Here is a 25,455-nt window from a genome sequence, read left to right on the forward strand (position 1 = left end):
AGAGGTTCAGGAACTTGCCCAAGGTCACACAGCCAGTGCCTGGGGACTCTGTGTCCTCTAGAATCCAGAACAGTCCTGAGTACATACCTATTGTGAATACCGACAGGGGGGATGGTCTTCTTTGGGGCTCAAGGCTGACTGGATAGAGCAGGGATTCACAGTCCAGCTGGGGAGACAGACACATAAAAGATCATTTCCTTGAATGTGGGGAGAGGTCAGCCTGAGGGTGGAGGGAGAATTCCCAAAGGGAAGCTTCTTGAGCTGAACCTCTAAGGAGGAATAAAAGTATCCAGAGGAAGAAGGGGAAGGATGCTTAGGCCTGGGGCCTGAGTGCACAGAACTGAGGGAACAGAAGGGAGCCTGGTGTACTGGGAACTGCACACAGGTCAGATTTTTGGCAGGGCAGACAGCAGGAAGTGGTGGGATGTGAGGCTGAGAGGGGCACAGTGGCCATACTGAGGCTTTGGACCCTCTCCTGTGGGTACAGGGAGCCATGGAGGGTTTTAAGCGGGAGATTCATGGTAGATTTTTGTTTTAAAAATGTCCCCCTGGCCCCAGCCTCGACTTGGGCCTTGGGCCAGGCTTGGTGAGGCTGGGATAGGAGCGGGCCTCTCTGCAGAGCTCTCGTTCTGAGGGCTCCCTTGCTGTGTCCAGGTCCCAGCCTTTGCTTGGCAGTTGTGAGATGCAGCTGAGATTCGGAACAGGGAGAGCTGTGCTTGGTTGATCCCCTCCCGCCCCTTCTGTTCAAGTCTCACATGGGAGAGAAAAGGTCTTCAACAGAATTTAGCCCAGAGCAAGCCTTTGTGTGGATGAGACAAGCAGTTGCCTGTGGGAAAGAGAACTAATGGGACTTTAGGAAAGTTTTGAGTCAGTGTTTCCCCAGAACCCAGCCCTGGAAGAGTCTGCTGGAGAAGGATCCATGACACCTTATGCACTGCATCCCCACCAAACTATATTAAAAGCTCTGAGAAGTCCTGCAATGGAAAACATCTTTTATGTTTTGTTTCACCCAGTGTTCTCCAAACCTTTTTATTTTTTTACGAAGTACCAGGGATTAAACCCATAACCTTGTACATGGGAAGCAGGCGTTCAACCACTGAGCTACATCTGTTTTCCTCTCCTTTCCAAACCTTTTTTTTTTTTTAAGATTTATTTATTTCTGCCCACCTTGTTTGTGGTCGCTGTTCATTATATGCTCTCTTTGTCTGCTCATCTTCTTTTTAGGAGGCTTCACAGGTGAATTCGACCAAACTTTCTGAAAAGAACTAACACCAATCTTTCTTAAACTCTTCCAAAAAACTGAAACAGAAGGAACATTGCCTAACTCATACTACAATGCCAATATTACTCTAGAACCAAAGCCAAACAAAAACACAACAGGAAAGGAAAATTACAGACCGATCTCTCTAATGAACCTAGAAGCAAAAATTCTCAAAATAATACTTGCTATTCGTATTCAACAATGCATTAAACAAATCATACACCATGACCAAGTGGGATTCATTCCTGGTATGTAAGGATGGTTAAACATAAGAAAATCAATTAATGTAATACACCGTATAAACAGATTGAAGGGGAAAAAAATCACATGATCATATCTATAGATGCAGAAAAAGCATTTAACAAAATACAACACAATTTCTTGATAAATACATTGCAAAAAATCAGAATAGGAGGAAACTTTCTGAACATGATAAAGAGTATGAATGAAAAACCCTCAAGTAACATCATTTACAATGATGAAATTCTAAAATCTTTCCCTCTAAGATTAGGATTAAGACAAGGATGCCCACTATCACCCCTCTTATTTAACATAGTCTTGGAAGTACTTGCAAAAAGCTTCTAGAACTGATGAAACAGTACAGCAAGGTAGCAGGTTACAAGATCAATGTATAAAAATCAGTAGCATTTCTGTACACCAATAATGAGAACTCTGAGGAGGAAATCAGGAATCAAATAACATTCACAACAGTAAATAAAAAAATAAAATACCTAGGAATAAATTTAACTAAAGAGGTAAAAGACTTATACACAGAGAACTACACAACACTGATCAAGGAAATCAAAGAAGACCTAAATCAATGGAAGACTATTCCCTGTTCGTGGATAGGAAGACTAAATATTATTAACATGTCCATTCTACCAAAACTGATCTACAGATTAAATGCAATCCCAATAAAAATCAACACAGCATTCTTTAATGAACTAGAGAAACTAACTATGAAATTTATTAGAAAGGAAAGAGGCCCCGAATAGCCAAAGTGATATTGAAACAGAAAAATGAAATTGGAGAAATCACACTACCTGACTTCAAAACATACTACAAAGCTACAGTAGTGAAAACAGCATGGTTTGGGCACAAGGACAGACACACTGAGCAATGGAACGAAATTGAGAATACAGATATAGATCCTCATATATACAGCCATATGGTATTTTACAACACCACTAAATCCTCTCCACTGGGAGAGAATGGCTTCTTCAACAAATAGGTGCCTGGAGAACTGGATATCCATATGTAAAAGAGTGAAAGAGGATTACCAACTCACACCTTATACAAAAATCAACTCAAGATGTATCAAAGACCAAAATATAAGAGTCAAGACCATAAAGACCTTGGAAAGCAATGTAGGGAAGTATCTACAGGACTTTTTAATAGGAAACAGCTCATGAACTTCACACCAAAAGCACAAGCAGCAAAAGAACAAATAGATAAATGGAACTTCTTCAAAATTAAAGCCTTCTGCACCTCAAAGGAGTTTATCATGAAAGTGAAAAGAGAACCTACACAATGGGAGAAAATATTTGGTGATCATATATCTAATAGACTTAAATCTTGCATATATAAAGAACTCCTATATCTTGAAAATAAAAACACCCCATTTTTTTAAAAATGGGAAAAAGATATGAACAGGCACTTCTCCAAAAAAGATATACAAATGGCTAAAAAATGATGAAAAAATGCTCAAAATCACTAGCTATTAGGGAAATGCAAATCAAAACAACAATAAGATACCATCTTACTCCCATAAGACTGGCAGCTATCAAAAAATCAGAAGAACTACAAATGCTGGAGAGGATGTGGAGGAATGGGAACACTCATCCATTGCATGTGGGACTGCAGAAGGATCCAGCCATTCTGGAGGACAGTTTGGCGGTTTCTCAAAAAATAGCTATAGATTTGCCATGTGACCTACAAATTCCACTGTTGGGAAGTAGAACTGAAAACAAGGACACAAACTGATATATGCTCACCAATGTTCATAGCAACACTGTTCACTATTGCCAAATGTTGGAATCAACCCAAATGCCAATAAACAGATGAATGGATAAATAAAATGCAGTATATACATACAATGGAATACTACTCAGCTATAAAAACAAATACAGTAAAAACACATGTGATAACATGGATGAATCTTGAAAACCTTACGTTGAGTGAAGCAACCCAGGCATTGAAGGATAAATACTACATGACCTCACTGATAAGAAATAAGTAAACCAAGCTGTCTCAGAGAGCTAGAGACAGGATGACAAACTTAAAGGAAATTGGGGTTAGAGGAAGGTTGCGAGCTGACACCTACATGGGTGAAAACTATGATAGGCTGGAGGTAAGTATTTGCACAGGTAAGGGATAAAATGAGGGCATAGTGAAAACTTTGGGTGGGGCTTTGTGGGCTTGAGAGGGGCTATAGATGGGAGGATGGGTCAGATGGCCAAAGAAATTGGGGAGAATGTGGGAGGAACATGTGAACATAAGAGATGGTCAGGTATGTGGTTGAAATTACAATGTAGAGAAAACTCTTTAGAGAATATAATACAGAAGGTTACCTGTTTAAGATGCTTAAGGGTGTCATGTGACACAGGGCAAGCTTCTAGGGAGTGTGTGAGTGCTCATTTTGTCACAGTGCACTATATCATGGGGTGGAGATCCATAAAATGAAAGTGAAGGTACACCCATATCCTGGGGAGGAATGATGTTCTCAAACAGAGGGAATTGTATCTGTTGAGAGAATTGGTGGCTCCCAGTGGGTTAGGGCAGCCAAGAATGTCAAGCCCTCAACATTGTTGCAAGTATCTCTGAATATAGTCCTTCAAGTAATGAAGATTGATTGTCATACTGGGCCCAGAGGGGAGGGGGTAAGAAGTGTTGAATACATGGAATCATTGTAACTCTGGGGCAATGGAAGTGTTACACAAGATCATGCAATGATGGATATAGGACATGTTAAATTACACCAAAAATGTAAAAAGTCTATAAGCTAAAATATAAATGATAATGTAAAACATAAGATAACTAAAAATTTAGAATATTGTATAGTCTAAAATATAAACCAGAATGTAAACCCAAATGGAATTGTGTTTAAAAACTATTGTTTCAATACCTGTACATCAGCTGCAGGAAATATAATATGAACATTTAAAAAATTCATTGCTGGGGAAGGGAGAAAGGGTTTGATGTTGGATATGTGGGAGTACCATATATTGAATATGTGAATTACTGTGATGTAAAACTTTTGTGAAGACAAACTTAATATTTAGAAAAAAAAAAGAAAGGATATAGAATATAGACACTGAGGAAGAAATGGAAGAAATTGCCTTTCCACTGTACATACAGGGCAACACTTACAGCAGTGATGAAAGGCAAACTGTCAGAAACAAAGCTTTTTAATTTTTTGATACCCAATTTATTTTTCTTTATTTTTCTAAATTATGATGTATTCTATATCTAACCTTTAAACCCGTCACTATATTCCATTTTACTCTTAATGGAACCTGGCAATATATTGAGCTTCCTTTTTGAAGAAGTTTTGGGCCACAGAGAGATTCAACCATGGCAGGGGGGGAGGACCCATGTGAGGTGTTATTGGTGGGAGGCACATGGTTGGGAGGGAGTTCTCCAGGGCATGTATACAGGGTACAAAGAAAGGTTTGGATATTTTTGTAGTGTTTACAGTTGGAAATGACAGCTGAGAGAGTGCTAAGTTCCTGACCAGGGGAACTCTATCACATTCACTAATGGAACAGTAACAATTCCACAAGTGCAATGACCAAGACCAACGAAGATGGGTGGTCCAATGATGAGCCCTTGATACTCCAATTATGAACCTGTGTGCCTGAAATATGAACTATGCCTAGAGCTGCATGGTGCCTAAGAGTTACCTCCTGAGAACCTCCATTTTGCTCAAATGTGGCCACTCTCTAAGACAAACTCAGAATGTAGATGCATTGCTTTCCCCCCAGCATGGGCATGACTCCCAGGGATGAACCTCCCTGGCATCGAGGGATTACTACCAAACACCAACTGATGATGTAACTAGAAAAAGAACTTGATTAAAGGGGTCAACTCAGACCTGCAGAATATCTCAGCCTAGATGTAATATCAGGTGTTAAAAACTGCTTTTTGACTTTGAATAAAAGAGGGAAAGGGAAAGAACAAGTGAATTCATATGGCTATGAGTCTCCAAAAAGAGTCGGGAGGTTATCAGAGGGGTGATGCTTATGTACACCTCAACAGAGTACCAGAGAAAGCCAAAGTATATGGAAACCCACATGCTGGTTCTCCTGAGGGCTGAGAGACTCAAAGGTTCTGTGAACATAACAGATGGCTCTGGAGTTAAGGGCCATGACAGTTGGCCCTACATTGGAGTTTGTGTACCTGAGTGTAATAGAGTTGGATTCAGATATGTCCTTTCTACACTTGCCTCTTCTGTTATTTTTACTGGACCTGTGATTGGTGTTTGGGTTGGTGTATACTCAGGAGATCTGAATCTCTGGACTGTCCTTGTGATGGCCAGGCCCTGGGCCTCAGAAGACTTGTAGCTCCTACTCTCTTGTTTGTTGGAATTACCCTGGCCAGCTGACAGGGAGGTGAAGAGGGATGCACCACACCAGGGAGCCAAGAGTGCCTACTGCTGCAAACTGAATAATTGCATCCATCATCCATTTAGAATCTAAGGCCCCTCTTAATGTAGAGGGGGCTGGACATAACCATCCCAAGGTCCACAGGATGGAGGAATAGAGTGTGGGTTAGAGTGGACTTACTGGTGTTCTGCAGGGGAACTATTATGATTAGTAAGGGAAGAAATGGTAATAGTGATGTGGAAAGGGTGGCCACGGTGGCTGCTGATAGCCGGGAGATGGAAGAAGAGATATGGTGTGGGGGTATTTTCAGGATTTGGAGTTGTCCTGCATGGTGCTGCAGGGATGGATGAGGGATGTTGTGTCCTGGCGTGGCCCACTGAATGGACTGGGGGAGAGTGTGGACTGACATGTGGACCACTGACCATGTGGTTCAGCGGAGCTCCAGAATGTATTCACCAGGTGCACTGGATGTGATGCGATGATAGAAGAGGTTGTTGATGTGGGAGGAGTGTGGTGAGGGGGGTCTGGGGTATGTGGGGACCTCGTGTTTTTGGAATGTAACATTTCAAAGAAAATAAAGAAAAAAAATTTTTATTAATGTTTTTGTATTTCATTTGTTAGCTTTAAAACTATTATTATTATTTCTTTTTCTTATTAATGTTTTTGCTTATTCTGTTGGCTTATATTGGAGAGGTTTTGGATTGCAGAAGGGTCACAACTGTCACAGGGGAGAATCACTGGTGTGGGATGTCAGTGATGGGGGGATGTTTGGGGACGGATGCACCTGGCGCATGCCTCAAAGGCACATGAATGTGTTCAAGTGGTCCTGGGACATTGTCTCAGGAGGTGGAGACCCAGACAATAATTGAAAGATTATTGAATTCCCATCCTGGGGAGTTCTGCTACATTCTTTAATAGGATGGAAAAATTCCCAGAGTACAAGGGCAGTACCTACTGAAAGGAAGACGAACCATTACATCAGGCACTTGATATTGATGATTGTACTTATGAATCTTTCCTTGTGAAAATGAAACTTAGTCTAATACTATATATTGCCTAAAAGTTACCTCTTGAAAACCTCCTTGCTGCTCAAATGTGGCCTTTCTTGAAGCCAAACTCAGCATATTAATGCACTACTTTGCCCCCTGGCATGGGACATGACTCCTGGGGATAAGCCTCTGGCAGTAAGGGATTATTATCAAGTACCAACTAGCAAGACATACAGAAAAAGTACTTGACCAAAAGGGTGAAATATTAAATACAAATGAGTTTTTATGGTTAAGAAATTTCAAAGTGAATTGGGAGGTCATTCCAGAGGTTACATTTATGCACATCTCAGCAGGATCTCATTGATGGCCACAATAAACAGTGGGGGTCCTGAGGGCTCCAGAGATATCCAGGCACTAAAAGCAGAGCAGACAAGCTCAGGAACTTGGTACCCTGTCACTGGGCCTCACTTTGGACTTTGTGACCCCCAGTATAATAGAGTAAGCCTCATTTGCAGTTTGCCTACACGTGGCTCTTCTGCACCTTTTATCAGAACCTATAATTAGTACTATCATGCTAAATATATGTCCCAGATACTTTAATATTTGGTCTAGTAATATACCAGTTGAGCCCTGAATCTCAGCAGAGTTGCAACACCTACTCTCCAGTTCATTGGACTCACCCAGGACAACTAACAAGGAGTAGATGATGGACAATGACCATCCTCAGAAACAGAGTGTCTGCAACTGCAAGCAAGAATTTCCACCCATCTGCCCCATGGGACCTAAGCACCCTCTCAATTGGAAACAGAGTAGACATCACCATCCCAAAATCCTTGACTGAGGAATGAAAAATGGACTAAAGTAGACTTATTATTATTTTATTGTAGAATTTTATTATTGTAGCAATGAAAGAACTTTTATTTTTTATATAAAGGCAGTGGCCACACGAGGTTTGAGGAGAGAGAGAGGGAAGAATGGGTGTAAAATGGGGGTGTTTTCATGACACTGGAATTGTCCTGCATGACAGTGGAGTGACATATAGAGGCCATTGTGTATTTTGCCATAGCCTACATAATTGTCTGGGATAGAGTGTAAAGTACAAGGGAAATCATGTCCATGGTTAGTAGCAATGCTTCAATAAGTTTTATCAATTGTAACAAATGTACCACACTAATGAAAGTTTCTGTTAATGTTGGAAAGTGGAGGAGGGGGAAGGGTGCAGCATATGGGAATCCCCTATGTTTTTCACATAACATTTATGTAATCTAAAGTTTCTCAAGAAAAATTAAAAAGATAATATTTAACACACACACAAAGATAACTCAAAGGTCATCTGTAATTTTGAAGTCACAGAACATTTTTCCCTTTAAAAGAAATGGCCATGTTAGGAGTTAGCCTCAAGCTCTCAATAAAACATTTCACCAACCTGCAAAAAAAAAAAAAAGGAAAATTACATTTGATTCATACAACACAAGTTTGAAATGACAGAAGGAAGAATTAGCAAATTAAAAGACAAAAGAGCTGAAATTGAAAAGAGAGATAGAAGAACAGAGGAAGAAAAGACTGGAAAAATGGAGCAGGAGCTCATTGAATTGAATGACAGCATGAAGTCCACCTGCATACAGGTCAGGGGGTTCCAGAAGGAGAAGAGAAGGAAAGAGAGGCAGAAATATATTTGAGGAAATAATGGTCAAACATTTTCCAATTCTCATGAAAGATGTGAATATACAATTCCAAGAGACACAACATATTCCAAACAGGACAAATCTGAATAGACCTTTTCCAGGGAAATACTAATCAAAATGTCAAATGCCAAAGATAAAGAGAGAATTCTGAAAGCAGAAAGAAAAAATTGATCCACTACATACAAGGGATGTCAAGTAAGTCAACCTGGACTTCTCGTCAGAAACCAGAGAGGTGAGAAGACAATGTGGGATATATTAAAGATATTGAAAGATAAAAACAACCAGCCCTCAATTGTTTATCCAGAAAAGTTGTCCTTCAATAATGAAGAATTTAAACTATTCACAGATAAGAGAAACTAATAGACTTCATAAACAAGAGGGCGGCCATACAAGAAATGCTAATAGGATTTCTACAGCCTGAAAGAAAAGAAAGAGACAGAGAATTGGAGTGTATAGAAATGAAGAATATCAGAACAGGTAACAGGCATACAAAGACAGACCAAAACACCATATGATACGTGAAAGACAAAGGTCAAAGTAAGAAATGACTATACAGTAATATCATTGAATGTTAGTGGGTTAAAAGCTGCATCTTTGAGAAGGTCAGTAAAGTCAACAAACCTTTAGCTACACTAAAAAAGAAGTAAGATATAAATAAATAAAATTAGGAATAAAAGAGGAATATTATTACTGACCCCACAGAAATAATTTTTAAAAAATGATCATAAGAGGCTATTATGAAAAAACTCCTGTCAACAAATTAGCAAACCTAAATAAAATGGACAAATTTCAGAAAGGCACAAAGAACCTTCATTGTCTTCAGAATACGAGAGGTCAACAAACCAATCACAAGTTAAACTACTAAATCAGTCATCAAAGTCTCCCCACAGTGGAGCCAGTGTAGTTCAGTAGTTCAGCAGTGCCTTACCACATACGAGATTCTGGGTTCAATCCCCAGTCCCAGTACCTAAAAAAGAAAATCTCCCAACAAAGAAAAGAACAGGACCAGATGGTGACACAGGTGAATTCTACCAAAAAATTTGAGAAGCATTAATACCAATCTTGATTAAAATCTTCCAAAAAAAAATTGAAGAGGAAGGAAAACTACCCAACTTATTTTATGAAGCCAATATCAAAAACATGTAAAGATAATACAAAAAGAGGAAATTACAAACCAAATTACTAATGAATATAGATGCAAAAATTCTCAACAAATGCAAATCAAATCCAAAAGCATATTAAAAGAAATATACACCACAATCAAGTGTGTCTTATTCCTGTTCTGCAAGAGTGGTTCAACATAAGGAAATCAATTAATGTAATAAAGCACATTAAAAAGTTGAAGGGAAAAACACTTGATCATGTCAACTGATGTTTTAGGAAAAGCATTTGACAATACGTAGCATCCTTTTTTGATAAAAACATTCTGGAAGATAGGAATAAGAGTAAAATTTCTTAGAATGACAGAGGGGATATATGAAAAGCCCACAGCTAAAGGTGAAAACTTTCCCTCTAAGAACAAGAATAAGACAAGTATATCCACTGTCACCACTGTTATTCAGCATTATACTAGAAGTTCTAGCTAGAGAAATTAGGCAAGAAAAAGAAATAAAAAGAAAAACTCTCACTATTTAGAGATGGCGTGATCTTATATTTAGAAAATTCCTAAATATCTATGACAAAGCTACTAGAGCTAATAAATGAGTTCATCAAATTTGCAGGACACAAGATCAAATATGCAAAAATACAGTAGTACTGAAGAATCTGAGGTGGAAATCAAGGAAGAAATTCCATTTACAATAGCAACAAATATCAAATAACTAGGAATTAGTTTCACCAGGAATGAAAAGGACCTGTATTCAGAAAAACTGAAAAACAGTGCTAGTGAAATCAAAGGAGACTTAAACAAATGGGAGGACATTCTCTGTTCTTGGATTGGAAGACTAAGTATCAGAAAAACGTCAATTCCATCAAAATTTACTTTTTTATTATTTTTTATTTTTTATTAAATTTTATTTTTTAAAGATACACAGATCACAAAAAAATGTTACATTAAAAAATATGATGTTCCCACACCCCACACCCCACTCCTCCCACATCAACAGTCTCTTTCATCATTGTGGTACATTCATTGCATTTGGTGAATACATTTTGGAGCACTGCTGCACCACATGGATAACAGTTTACATTGTAGTTTATACTCTCCACCAGTCCATTCAGTGGGTTATGACAGGATATATAATGTCCAGCATCTGTCCCTGCAGTATCATTTAGGACAACTCCAAATACTGAAAATGCTCCCACATCTCATCTCTTCTTCGCTCTCCCTAACCTCAGCAACTACTGGAGCCACTTTCTCCACATCAGTGCTACAGTTTCTTCCATTACTAATCACAATAGCTTTATAGTTGAATACCAGTAAGTTCACTCTAATCCATATTTTATTCGTCCATTCTGTGGACCCTGGGATGGTGATGTACACTCCACCTCTACATCAAGAGGGGCTTATATCCCACAGGAATGATGGATGCGATTCTCCTGCTTGCAGTTGTAGGCACTCTCGGTTCCCTGGTGTGGTGGTTGGCCATTTTCACCTCCCTGTTAGCTGACGTGTGTAAGTGCAACAAACCGAGGAGTAGGAGTTACAACACTGCTGAGCTTCAGGGCCTAGCTGCCCATGGCCAGTCCAGAAATTCAAGTCTCCTCTGGGTAAACACTAACCCCAGCACCACGACAGATTCTGTAAGAAAGAGAGAAGAGGCATGTGTAGAAAGGTCACATCTGAGTCCAACTCCATCATACTCAGGAAGACAAATTCCCATATTTATAGAGTCAACACAACCTCAATTAAAATTCCAATGGCATACATTACAAAAATAGAAAAGTCAATTATTAAATTTATTTGGAAGGGAAAGGAGACCTGAATAGCCAAAAACACCCATAAAAAAGAAGTGCAAATTTGGAGGACTCATGCTTCCTTACTTTAAAGCATATCACAAAGCTACAGTGGTCAAAACAACATGTAATAGAAAGACAGACACACTAATCAATGTAAATGAGCTGAGAGTTCAGGAACAGATTCTCACCGATATGGTCAACTGATTTTTTACAAGCCTACCAAATCCACTTTCATGGGACAGAACAGTCTTTTCAACAGATGGCACTGGGAGAACTAGATACCCATAAGCAAAAGAATGAAAGAGAATCCCTATCTCACTCGCTGTATAAGAACTCAAAATTATATCAAAGACCTAAACATAAAAGCTAGGACTATCAAAATTCTGAAAGACAATGTTGGAAAACAATTTCAAGATTTGGTAGCAGGAGATGGATTGTTATACCTCACACCCAAAATATGAAAAACAAAAAGGAAAAAATATATATAAATGGGACCACCTCAAAATTAAGCATTCTTTCAATACATAGGACATTCTCAAGGGGGTGAAAAGTAAACTAATCAATGGAAGAAAATATTTTGAAATCATATATCCGACAAGGGTTTAATACCCATGTAGAATATACAAAAAGATCCTACAACTCCACAATAAAAAGTCAAATGAACCAATTAAAAAATGGACAAAAGACCTGAATAGACTTTTTTCTAAGGAGTAAATACAGATGAAAAGATGTTCAACATCACTAGCAATTAGGGAAATGCAAATCAAAACTACTATGAGATATCATTTAATACCTATTAGAATGGACACTGAAAACAAACACAGAAAACTTTAAGTATTGGGAAAGATGTTGAGAAATAAGAATGCTTATTCGCTGTGGCAGGATTGTAGACAGGTGCAGCTGCTATGGAGGGCTTGCAGTTCCTAAAGCTAAACATACATTTGCCATGTGACCTGGCAATACCACTATGGACAACACTATCTTGCATATCTCACCCTAGTCCCTCCCTTGGATAAGGCAATTCCAAAGAGTATGGATGACTTCTGAGTTCCTGAGACTGACACCTTCACTGTGGAGACCAAATTATACCTGTGGTTGATGTCTAATTTACATATGAGGAGGCAGAGATTTCCAACTACAAAAGATGATGCAAAATTCTGATAATGAAAGTGCCCAACCTCAAAAGCCCCAGATTCCTGATATGAAAGAGGGTCCTGGATTCTGAAAAGGGCCCAGATTCCTAATAGAGATGGAATTTGAACTCAACACTGAAGGGTTGGTAGCATCTGACTCATGAGTGAAGAAGCACTAGGTTAGGAGATGAGAAAGGGCTCAGCACATTTAAAGATCAGGAAGGAAGACAAGCAGGGCAGGGAGTGGAGGCATGGAAAGAAACAAGGTTGGACTGTAAAGTGGTCAGCTTATCAACAGATTTAGAATGAAGTAAAGAGTTCATGAAAATCCAAGGCCCAGTCACCATGTACTAGGGGTCATCAGACTCTCTGGGGGCAAGATCCCAGCATCGGTAGTTTCCACAGCTCCCCAGGAGACTTGATTCACAGCAACCAAGGCTGAGAACCACTGATGTGGACCTCTGAGACCTTGACAAAGAGTCTGGATTCTACTCTACATGCATTGAGCAACCTTTGAAGAATTCAGAGCAGAGTAACTGAATTAACAAAAAAAAGAGAGTGTTTTTTACATTAAGATTGCTACGGCTGCTGTGTGAAGGATAATAATTTGGAAGATTTGTTGCTTCTCAACCATCTATGTAACTATGCTTCCCCTAACTGGGTCTAACAAAAATTATTATGTATTAAGCTCTTATAAGATTCCCAGGCAAAATGGTAAGTAATTTTTCTATACTATTTCACAATCTATTCACAATATTTGATATAGAGAAATGGCATATGAAATTATTTTTTTTGTCTTTTCAGAAACTTTTATTTAGAATACTATGCAATTCACCATCTAATGTCTTACATGTAATACCCTCAAGACAGGAATTTTCTTCCTGTCTTGAAAACTAGGAAAACTTAGTCACATTAGAAACTGGATTTTCCCCCCAGGATGAGAGGTCTGTATGTTTATATTTAGCTGCTTTCATTGGCTTTCAGGAAGCTCTGAGCCAGATTTTATATTCAATGTCAACACTAGTTTTTGTTTTTTTTCTTTTTAAGTAAAGTTTACTGAGGAAAAATTTACGTACAGCAAAATCACCCTTTGTATGTATACTTCTGTGAGTTTGGTCCAAAGCATAGTTGTATAACCACAAAACATTCAAGATGTAGAATAGTTCTATAAACTTAAAAAAATCCCTTATGCTAATTTGTAGTCAACCTTCCCTCATTCCCTTCCCTGGCAATAACGAGGCTGTTTATAGTCCAATAGTTTTGGCTCATCCAGAAGGCTATATAAATTGAACCATGCTGTGTGAAGTCTTTCAAGTCCACTTCTTTCATTATATAATGCATTTGAGATTTGTCCAACTTGTTGCATGTATCCACACATCACTCCTTTTTAGTGCTAAATAGTATTCCATTGTGAAGATTTACCACAGTTTGCTTATTTATTTACCAGTTTCAAGACATTTGGACTGTTTCCAATTTTTAATGATTATGATTGCTGTAAAGATGTGTGTGCAGGTTTTTGAGTGAACATATGGCTTCAATTCATTTGGGCATGAAATACCTAGGAGTGGGATTGCTGAGTCGTAATGCAGGTATATGCATAAATCTATAAGAAAGAGTCAACAGTTTCCCAAACAGCTGTGCCATTTTACATCCCTCCTGTAATGCATGACCATGCCAGTTGCTCAGCCTGGTATTGTCAGATTATTGAAAACTTCTTCAATGACGTTCCCATTCAAAGTTTTTCCTAGTGTTTATTGAGTTGTTTCTTTACTTATTAAGAGTTTCTTATACTTTTTGAATGCAACATTTAAAATAAAAAAAAAGATGTAGACACTGAGGAAGGAATGGAAGAGATTTCCTTGCCACAGTAAATAAAGGGCAACACCTATTACAGTGATGAAAGGCAAAAGGTCAAAACAAAGTTTAATGATATTTTTCATTTTTAATACCCCAATTTATTTTTTACTTTATTTCAGTTATTCTAAATCAGTATATATTCTATTTCTAATCATTAAACCTATCATTACTATTTCATTTTCCTACTAATTGAATTTGGAAATATATTAGGCTTCATTTTTTAAGAAGTTTTGGATCACAGAGAGTTCAACTGTGACAGAAGAGGCAAACCAGCATGGGGTGTCATTGATGGAGGACACATGGGTGGGAGGAAGTTCCCCAGGGCATGTATATAATGTATATAAAAATGTTCAGATATTCATTGGGTATTGTCATAGTAGGTACAGTTACACACGTCAACTGAGGGAGTGCTGAGTTCCTACCCAGGGGAGTTCTGTCACATTCCCCAATGGAACAGCAACAATCCCCCAAGTGCAAGGGCAAATGCCAGTGAAGAAGGATGGACCAATGATGGGCACTTGATACTGATGACTATGCTTATGAGCCTGTGTGCTTGAAATTTCAACTAGGCCTAGAGATGCAGGCGGCCTAAGAGTTACCTCCTGAGAGCCTCCATGTTGCTCAAACATGGACGCTCTCTAAGCCAAACTCAGCATGTAAATGTGTTACCTTCCTTCCACTGTGGGACATGTCTTCTAAGAATGGACCTCCCTGGTGCTGAGGGATTACTACCAATCACCAACTAGTGATTCAATTAGGAAAAGACCTTGAATAAAAGGAGCAAATGGTAAAGACAAATTAGTTTATATGGATAAGAGCCTTCAAAATGAGTCAGGATGTCATCAGTGGGCTCAGACTGAAGCACATCTCAGCAGGATCCCAGAGACAGCTAAAATAGATACAACCCCAGGTACTGGTGCTCCTGAGGTCTACAGAGACACACAGGTTCTATGGTCATGGCAGATGGCTCTGGAGTTCGGTGCCTTGCCAGTGGGCCCTACTTTGGAATTTGTGCTCCTGAGTGTGATGGAGTTGGACTCAAATGTGACCTTTCTATACATACATCTTCTGTCACTTTTACTGAACCTGTGGTTGGCATTGGGGTTGGTGTATACTCAGGAGACTTGAATCTCTGGAATGGCAATATGCCAGCTGGGCCCTGAGCCTCAGCAACACCTACTTTCCAGTCACTGGACTTACCCAGGTCAGCAAACAAGGAGGTGAAGATGGTCAACTACCACACCAGGGAACCAAGAGTGTCTACAACTGCAAGCAGGAGACTCACATCCATCAGCCATGTGGGATCTAAGCCACATCTCAATATAAAGGTGGCGTGTACATCACCATCCCAGGGTCCACAGGATTGAGGAGTAAAATATGGATTAGAGTGGACTTATTGGTATTCTACTATAGAGCAATTGTGACTTTAACAATGGAAGAAATTGTATCATTGATGTGGAGACCATGGCCATGGGAATTTCTGAAGGCAGGGAGACTGAAGAAGAGGTGTGAGGGAGGGACATTTTCAGGACTTGGAGTTGTCCTAAATGATATTGCAGGGACAGATGCAAGACATTATATATATATATATATATATATACTGCCATAACCCACTGAATGGACGGGGGAGAGTGCAAACTACAATGTAAACTATAAACCATTGGTGTAGCAGTGCTTCAAAATGTATTCACCAAATGCAATGAATGTGCCACAATGATGAAAGAGGTTGTTGAGGAGTGGGAGGAGTCGGGGGAGTGGGTTGTGGGGTATAAGGGAACTTCATGTTTTTTAATGTAACATTTTTTGTGATCTATGTATTTTTTTTAAAGACAATTAAATAAAAATTAAAAATTTAAAAGTTTTTTATATATTCAGCTCACCATTCTTCTATCATGTTTATGTTTTGTCAATATTTTCTTCCTGTGTATGTCATATCTTTTTATTTTCTTAACTGTATCTTTTGAAGAACAGAAGTTTTTAATTATGATGAACTGCAATTTATAAGGGTTCTTATAAGCATATTTTTATTTCAATTTGGTTTTCCTCTTTTCATGCTTATTTAATAATTCCATCATAACTTTTTAAATTATGGAGGAAAGGAGAAAGTTATAAAAGCAAGGTAAGCAAGACTAAGTTGTGTACAAATTTTAGAAACCTCTTGGACTCCTTACTGATATACTCAGAAAACCTCTTAAAATATACATTTCTTACTATAGATTCAATGGCACAAAATAATAATGGTGATTAAGAGAACTACAGAATAGTATAGGAAACTTCATAATGTAATTTTTAGAGCAAAGTTCAAAATTGTTAAAATTCTGCAAATAAAGGGTGTATAAATGTATGACAATGCTGTCAAAATACAGATAAATGAGATGAGGTTTGGGTAAGGTCAAAAGATTATACAGGAAAGTGGATGTGGACCAAGTGATGGAGCTTCTGCCTACCATATGGGAGGACCTGGGTTCAATCCCTGCTGCCTCCTGGTGACAAAGGAAGAGAAAGTGTGCCTGTGTGGCGAGCCAGTGCCCACAGGAGTGCCCCCATGGTGAGCTGGTGCCCACCCAAATGAGTCACGGAGCAAATGATGATGCATAAAAAGAGAGATGAAAGGGAGATTCAAGGTGAAATGCAGCAGAGATTGGGAACTGAGGTGGCACAATTGACAGGGAAACTGTCTCCACATCAGGGGACTCCAGGATCAAATTCCTGTTAATCCTAGAGGGGAGAAAATGAGAAGAGAAGACAGAAAAAAAAAAAAAAAGAAATATGTACAGAAGATCACATAGTGAATGGACACAGACATCAAAAAGAGCAGGGTGGGAGGAGGGGAAGGGGAAAAATAAATATTTTTTAAAAAGATTATACAGATGTAATAAGTTTATAAGTTTGTGGAGGTTTGTTTTATTTTACACTTCCATCTAGATTCTTTAAAAAATGTTTTTTATTCAAATATTCTTTCTTTATTATTACCTTTTTAAAAAAGATACATAGATCACACAAAATGTTACAAGTCTTAACAAAAATGTTAAGATTTTTGACATCATTTTCAATTTTAAAAATAAATTAAGATTTATCTGTATCTTTGTTCTGCAAATCTTCCATGACCTTTTGTCTAGAAGTAGTAAAATCTGTCCTAGCCTGTAAAGTCACTACTTTTGTTACCTAAAGTGCACAATAACCCACCCAAGACCTTTGAGGCACAAGTTAACTTGATTATTTATGCAACACTGCCATCTGCTGACCTTACCTTAGAGCTGCTTGCTAACTTTACCGCACCTAGTGAACAAGAAGAGATCGTTTCCTTTTACTTATTTTATTTTTTAAAGAAATTTTTTCCCCCCTTGCGGCTTGCTCCTTTTTCTTTTGCTGTCTCTTCTCTGTGTCCATTCGCTGTGCATTTTGCTTTCCCCTTTTCAGGGAACCCATTGGTCTTTCCAGGGTAGCAATTCTCAGTCACATAACCTTGATCCAGGTAAACCTCTCCTGAGAACTTAACACAAAGCAAGTTTTTAGAAGGAAACAGCTATAAGAAGAGTCGTTCCCTCCAGTGTTATATATAAAAAAATAAAAATAAAAAAAAAGAAAGAAAGAAAACAGAAACCACTTAAATAAACAAGCAATAAGAAAATGTTTAAGTCCATTATGGTACTTCAAATTAATGGAGTGTTAAACCTTGGTTACATTTTTAACAGTGTATTGGGGGCCTTCTGTGTGCCAAGCACCCAAATGAGCACTTTAATCCTCACAACCCTGTAAGGTTAAAAATGAACATTAAACTCTCAGGCAGGTTCTATACAGCTCAGAGATGGTTGTACTCCATAATCCAGCAGTTCCTCTCCTAGATGGACTCGTTCTCCTCCTAACACCTGTCCACCAAAAAAAAATATATGCAATGGTGTTCAAAAACTGGAAATAACTGAAATGTCTACAATAGTGAAAGGGTTAATTACCTTGTGATATACTTACACATTGGAACTCTGCTCAGTAAGGAGACACAACACCCCACAACTACACTCAACACTGTAGATGGATCTTATAAACATGATGCTAAGCAGAAGAAACCAAATGCAAAAGGTATATACTTATATGTTTCTATCCATACGAAATTCAAAAACAGAGGGAAGTAAAATGAAGTTAGACATTGGGATGGGTTCCTCTTGCATCAGGTGGGGTGGGGGATGACTGGGAGGGCCAAGAAGAGGGTCTGGAGCTCGGCACTATTCTGCCCTCCGTTTGTGCAGTGCTGCTTTGTGAGAGCTGTACGATTACGACTTGCACACTTTTCTGTATGTATATTATATTTCAAAATAAGTTCATCTAGAGGAATGTCTAAGACCCAGTTTACAGGTAAGAGAGGCTGAGAAGAATAACAGGTCGAGGCCGTACAGCTGGTAAACGGTGGGCAGGGATCACATCCCTCCTGCCTGAACCCGCCCTCTGAAGCCCCCACTGCTCTCCTTCCAGCGCTAACGGGGCTCTACAGACCACGAGGTCAGACGTGCTCCTTCCCCGCCTCCACCCCTTAGTGAGGGGCACCAGGTATGGAAACAGAAGGGCGCAGGCTTCAGCAGGGCACCAAGGACAGCGCGGGGGGCCCACGTATGAAGCGTCACGTATTGGGGTGGGGTGGGGGAGCAGGTCAAACCCACTCTGATTCTCCCCCCACTTCTGTGCGGGCACCGAGCTTCCCCTCTCCTTCTCCCACCCATCCAGCTAACACTCACTGAGTTTGCTCTCAGCAAACACTCTTAAGGAAGTACAGAGACACCTAAGGCAGCAATCTTTCCCTCAAACAACTGATAATCCAGTTTTTCAACTCTTTTTCCTTTCCCTCGTCCCACCTAGAGCAGTGGGTGGGAAAGCACGGTGGTGGGAAAGCTGGATAGGGAGACCACTTGCTATCCTTCCTCTTAAGAATAGTCTCTATTATCACATTTTTTAAACTTAGAAGGTCTGAATAGAGTTCAGAAAGGCTAAATACCTTCCCTTCAAATTACATGAACTTACACATCCCTGGGAGCCACATTCAACAATTAAGGGCTCCCCTCTTTCTTTTTCACCCCACAGATATAAAACCACCTTTATTCAACCACTCCCACCCCACCCAAGGCTTAAGTCTCAGCTGGACACTCTACCCACCAGTGTTACTCCAAGAATCAGAAATTCCAATGACTTTTTGGGGAGGTAATTTTACCTCCCCCTCCCTGTTGTTTGCACTCACACTATCTGCTCCTCTTCTTTTCTTTTTAGGAGACACTGGGAACTGAACCTGGGACCTCCCATGTAGGAACGAGGTGCCCAACTGCTTGATCCATCCCCGTTTGTTGCTTGTTATGTCTCCCACTGTGTTTCCTCATTGCATCATCTTATTCCATCAGCTTGCTGTCTTCTTTATGAGGCACCAGGACCAAATCTGGGGACTCCTATGTGATAGGCAGGTGCCCAACTTCTTGAGACACATCAACTTCCTCATCACTGCACAGATTCCATGGAACAGCCTGATGGGCACCGAAGGCACAGGCTTTCAAGGATCTTCCAGCTCTGGTATTATGGGAATTTTGCTGCTCAAACACCAGGGGAATGGTAGACTCCAAAGTGCCGAGAACCATGGTGGGAAGATATCACAGCCGAGATTTGTCTCCAACAGGAACCCTACTGAGGTCCAAAATATTCAGCGTCTGATCCCATACTGTTCTGGAGCTACAACTATTCCTCAACATTGAAACTAAGTGGAGTGTCAGCAGGTTTGACACAAGATGGGTGCTCAGCAGACATTCTCATCTGACTCTCCAATGCTCTTCCATTAAATTCAGCTTGTGCTGCATTCACCCTCCCCTAGTTCCTTAGGCATTCAGCTCTTCAGTAAATCTTAGTCTTTGTTTCTCTAATTGAACATCCTGTAGACTCAGAGCCTCTGAAAATCTGAATCTTAAATTTTACTTTCTGGTAAACAAGCCACACATGGCCAGGTGGCTGCAATATTAGACAGTGCAGACAAGATGCCCAGTATACGAGATTCGGGAGGGGGCAAGCCACTATCTGAATTTCTATTACCTTGCTCTGTAGATGGAGCAGAGCAAGGCCTCAAACCATTTCAAACCTGTTCTCACAAGCACTGTAGGAATGCACAGGGTCACTGCAGACCCAAGCACACTGGAGGCTTGCAAGCCCCTCGTCCTTTTGTAATTCATCTATGAACCTGACATCAGCTTCTCTTCAGAAAGCAACATTCTGAAACCAGAACCTCCAGGACCCAACAAGTAAAACCAGGTGTCATGGGATGAATTGTGTCCCCTGAAAGGGTATACTGAAGTGTGAACCTCCCCATACTGTGAATTTGGCCTTATTTAGAAATAGGATCTTTGCAGATGCACTTAGTTCACATAAGGTCCTGCTGGACTGGGGTGGCCCTTACCCAGTGGCTGGTGTCCTAGTAAGGAGGGGGCGATTGGAAACCAGCTCGGGAAGGTCAGGTGGGAGCGCAGGGACACACCTGCAAGCCAAGGAAGGCCAAGGCTGGCTGGAAGCCCCGGGAGCTGTGGGAGAGGAGGGGCGGCTTCTCCCTCTGAGCCTCCAGAGGAGCCAACCCTGCAACACCTGATTTCCAGCTTCTGCTCCCCAGGACCATGAAAGAAGACATTTCTGTTTGCTTTTTAGTTCAATAAAGCTTTTCCTCAGGATGCCATAAGCAGAGGTTGTTCCAGGAGCTGGAGGAAGGGAAGGCGGGCAGACACGTCCAGCATCCCTTGGGGGCGCCCCGGACTTCACAGACTGTGCTGATGGTGGGGATTTTCCAGGCGGCTGGTGGACAGGTGGTGGAATCCCGAGCTGACCCAGGCAGTTTCTGTTGTTTTCGGCCACGAAGTTTGTGCCCTTTGTTGCAGCATCGCTACGAAACTAACCCAATGGGGCTGGCAAAGAAGAGCGCTCAGCTCCCCAAGTGCAAAACATTGCTGAATTTGTATGAGAGTTTTTTGTGTAAAAGGCAGAACTTGAAATCAATAAACTTCAATACTTAACCTAGAGGATTTCCAAGCAATGAGTTCAGTCATGTCCCAGGTTCATCTTGCTATGTATACAAAGTACATGAGGAAAGGTAAAATGGTAATGTGAAAAAAAAATCTGTTAAGTTGAATGGAACTAAGAATTATGATTTGGGTAATACTTCATCTGTCTAGATTGCAAAAGATGCTAAAAGTAAGATATCAACTGCAAAGAAAGAATGAACTGTAGATAAGGTCAAGAGAGACTTGATAACTTTTGCAAGTGGAAAGACATTAGGCGTGTGCATAGGGATCACTTCAGCCAAGGAGCAGAAATGAGGAAGAGAGATGGGAATATCCTGGAAAGATCTGTGGAGGACCCTCTTGTCTAATGATATGTGAAATAGTCAGAAGACATGCGCAAATTTAATACCTGATACTCCTTCATATCAGGTATTAAATTTTCAATAATTCACTTATTTTTTCCAATATCAAATAAAAAGTTGTATAATTCACAGTAGTTACATTATTAAACCTAATATATATATATCATCCAACATACAAGCAATAGATGCTTAGTGGTCATTTTTATGGAATTTAAGAAGAATATCTAAGCTACCCAAATAGCTTTTTAAATCAAATTTTAGATTGAACTGATCCTAGCTTGTCTTACAGACTTCCTGGAAGCTTCCATGCAGCTATGTCAGGTACACACATATTCCAAATTAGGATTTTTATACTGCTTTGTAGCAAAGTCTCTCTGAGTCAAGCAAACAGATGCCACTTAAAAGTTTCTGTTGAATGAACAGACAACATTAAGTCAACAATTATTTCAGTCTACAAAATTGTTTTCAGGTCATTCACATTTTTAAAAATTTATTGAAGTGTATCACTCATACATAAACATACATAAATAATACATGTATAATAATAATTGTGAACTTACAAAACAAACATATATAACATCATACAGGACTCTTGTACCTCACCCTACCGCCATTAACTTGCACTATTGCTATATATTTTTAAGCAGTTATTTGTTTTGTTTTTTTGTCTTTATTTTTTTAAGGTTACATTAAAAAAATATGAGGTCCCCATATATCCCCCACCCCCCTCACCCCCCTCACCCCGCTCACCCCCCCATAACAACAACCTCCTTCATCATCATGAGACATTCATTGCATTTGGTGAATACATCTCTTTGCACCGCTGCACCTCATGCTCAATGGTCCATACCATAGCCCACACTCTCCCACAGTCCACCCAGTGGGCCATAAGAGGACATACAATGTCTGGTAACTGTCCCCGCAGCACCACACAGGACAACTCAAGCCCCTGAAAATGCCCCTGCATCACATCTCTTCCTCGCACTCCCTAACCCCAGCAGCAAAAATGGCCACATTCTCCACACCAATGCCACATTTTCTTCGATTACTAACCACAATAGTTCATGAATAGAATATCAGTAAGTCCACTCTAATCCATACTCTATTCCTTCATCCTGTGGACCTTAGAATGATTGTGTCCATTCCACATCTATATCAAGAGGGGGCTTAGATTCCACATGGATGCTGGATGCAATTCTCCTGCTTTCAGTTGTAGGCACTCTTGGCTCCCTGGTGTGGTGGTTGACCTTCTTTGTCTCCATGTTAGCTGAGTGGGGTAAGTCCAATAAACCAGAGTGTAGGAGTTGCAAGTCTGTTGGGGTTCAGGGCCTGGCTAACGCATGGTCAGTCCAGAGATTCAGGTCCCCTGGGTATACATTAAATCCCAGCATCAACAATAGTTCTGGTAAAAGTAACAGGAGAGGCTTGTGGACAAAGATCACATCTGAGTCCAGTTCCATCACACAGAAACACAAACTCCAATATAGGGCCAACTGAAGTGACACTGAACTCCATCTGCCATGACCATAGAACCTATGGGTCTCTGTAGCCCTCAGAAGATCCAATACCTGGGATGTATCTACTTTATCTGTATCTGGGACTCTGCTGAGGTATGCATAAGTGCAACCCCTCTGATAACCTCCTGGCTCTTTTTGGAGACTCAGGACCATATAAATTTATTTGTACTTTCCATTTCCCCCTTTTATTCAAGTCAAAAGCATTTTTAATTCCTGGTATTATATGTAGACTGAGATATTCTGCTGGTCCAAGTTGACCCTTTTATTCAAGGTCATTTTCTAGTTATATCATCAGCTGGTACTTGGTAGTAATCCCTTGGTGCCAGGGAGGCTCATCCCTGGGTGTCATGTCCCACTCTGTGGGTAAGGCAACACATTTACATGCTGAGTTTGGCTTCAAGACTGGCCATATTTGACCAACATGGACGCTCTCAGGAGGTAACTCTTAGGCATCCTGCAGCTCTAGGCCTTGTTCTTATTTCAGGTGCACAGGCTCACAAGCATAGTCATTAGTGTCAAGGGCTCATTGTTGGACCTTCCTTCTTTTTTGGTCTTTGCCATTGCACTTGGGGAATTGTTGCTGTTCCTTTAGGGACTGTGATAGTGCTCCCCTGGCTAGGAAGTCAGCACTCCATCAGTTGTAATTTTTAGTTGTAACCACTATAAAAATATCCAAAAATTTTTATGTACCCTGGATATAAGCCCTGTAGAACTCCCTGCCAACCATGTGTCCCCTGTCAATAACATCCCACACCAGTATTCATCCCCTGCCATTGTTCAACCTCTCTGTGATCCAAAACTTCTTCAAAAATGAAGCCCAATATATTGCCACGTTTCATTAATAGTAAAATGGAATACAGTGATGAGTTTAAAGGTTAGATATAGAATACATATTAATTTAGAAAAATCAAGGTAAAAATAAATTGGGGTATCAAAAAATTTAAATATGCAAAAGCTTTGTTTTTGATGTTTTGCCTTCCATCACTGCAATAAGTGTCGCCCTGTACTCAAATTGGCAAGGCAACTTCTTCCTTCCTTTCCTCAGTGTCTATGTCCTTTGTTTTTTTTATTTTCTTAATTATTAAGCTTATCTTCACAAAAGTTTTGGATCACAGTAATTCATATATACAATATACAGCACTCCCACATATCCAACATAAAACCCTTTTCCCTTCCACAGCAATAATCTTTTTTACATATTCATACTATATTTACTGAAACTGATGTACAGATATTGAGACAATAGCTTTCAAACAAGGTAACATTTGGGTTTACATTGTGGTTTATATTTTAGGCTATACAATTTTCTAAATTTTTAGTTACCTTATGTTTTACGTTATGATTTACATTTTAGCCTATCAGACACGATATATTTTTGGTGTAATTTAACATGTGTTATACCCATCCTTGCATAATCTTGTGGAACACTTCTATTGCTCACACAGTTACATTGGTTCCATCTATTCAATACCTTCTTCCCCCTCCCCTTAGGGCCCACAGAGACAGTCAATCTTCATTGCTTGAAGCGCCATGTTCAGAGATACTTGCAACAGTGTTGAGGGCTTGACATGCATGACTGCTGTAATATATTGGGAGCAACCATTTCTCTCGAGAGATACAATTCCCTCTATTTGAGAACATTAGTCCTCCCTAGGATGTGGGTATACCTTCACTCTCATTATATGGGTCTCTATCCAATGATATAACCCACTATGGCAAAATGAGCACTCACATACTCCCTAGGAGCCTGTCCTGTGTTGGATTATCCTCTTTATGTATCTTAAACAGGTAACCTTCCTTATTATATTTTTTAAAAAGTTTTCTCAGCATTATACTCTCAACAAAATACCTGACAATCTCCTATGTTCATATATTACCCAACCATCCCCCAATTTCTTGGGCAATATTACCCATCCTCCCATCCCTAGCACCCCTCAAGCCTGCAAAGCCCCACCCAAAGGTCACCCTATTCCCCCATTGTATCCCTTCCTTTATAAATACTTATCTCCAGCTTATCATAGATTTCACCCATGTAGGTGTCAGCTTACATCCTTCCTCTACCCCCCAATTTGTTTTAAGCCTGTCATCCAGTCTCTAGCTCTCTGAGGCATCTTGGTTTACTTCTTTCATATCATTGAA

The 25,455-nt window shown here is 39.9% G+C and overlaps 1 non-coding gene across 1 annotated transcript; it reads right to left on the minus strand.

The window, feature by feature from the left end:
• Nucleotides 1-20,463: 20,463 nt before the first annotated feature.
• LOC131274127 (small nucleolar RNA SNORA9) lies at nt 20,464-20,597 on the minus strand. The gene has a single exon (XR_009181339.1). It is a non-coding gene; the product is annotated as a small nucleolar RNA SNORA9 (small nucleolar RNA).
• Nucleotides 20,598-25,455: the final 4,858 nt, after the last annotated feature.

The sequence above is a fragment of the Dasypus novemcinctus genome, chromosome 17 (assembly GCF_030445035.2).
Source record: "Dasypus novemcinctus isolate mDasNov1 chromosome 17, mDasNov1.1.hap2, whole genome shotgun sequence".
In the NCBI taxonomy this organism is placed as follows: domain Eukaryota; kingdom Metazoa; phylum Chordata; class Mammalia; order Cingulata; family Dasypodidae; genus Dasypus; species Dasypus novemcinctus.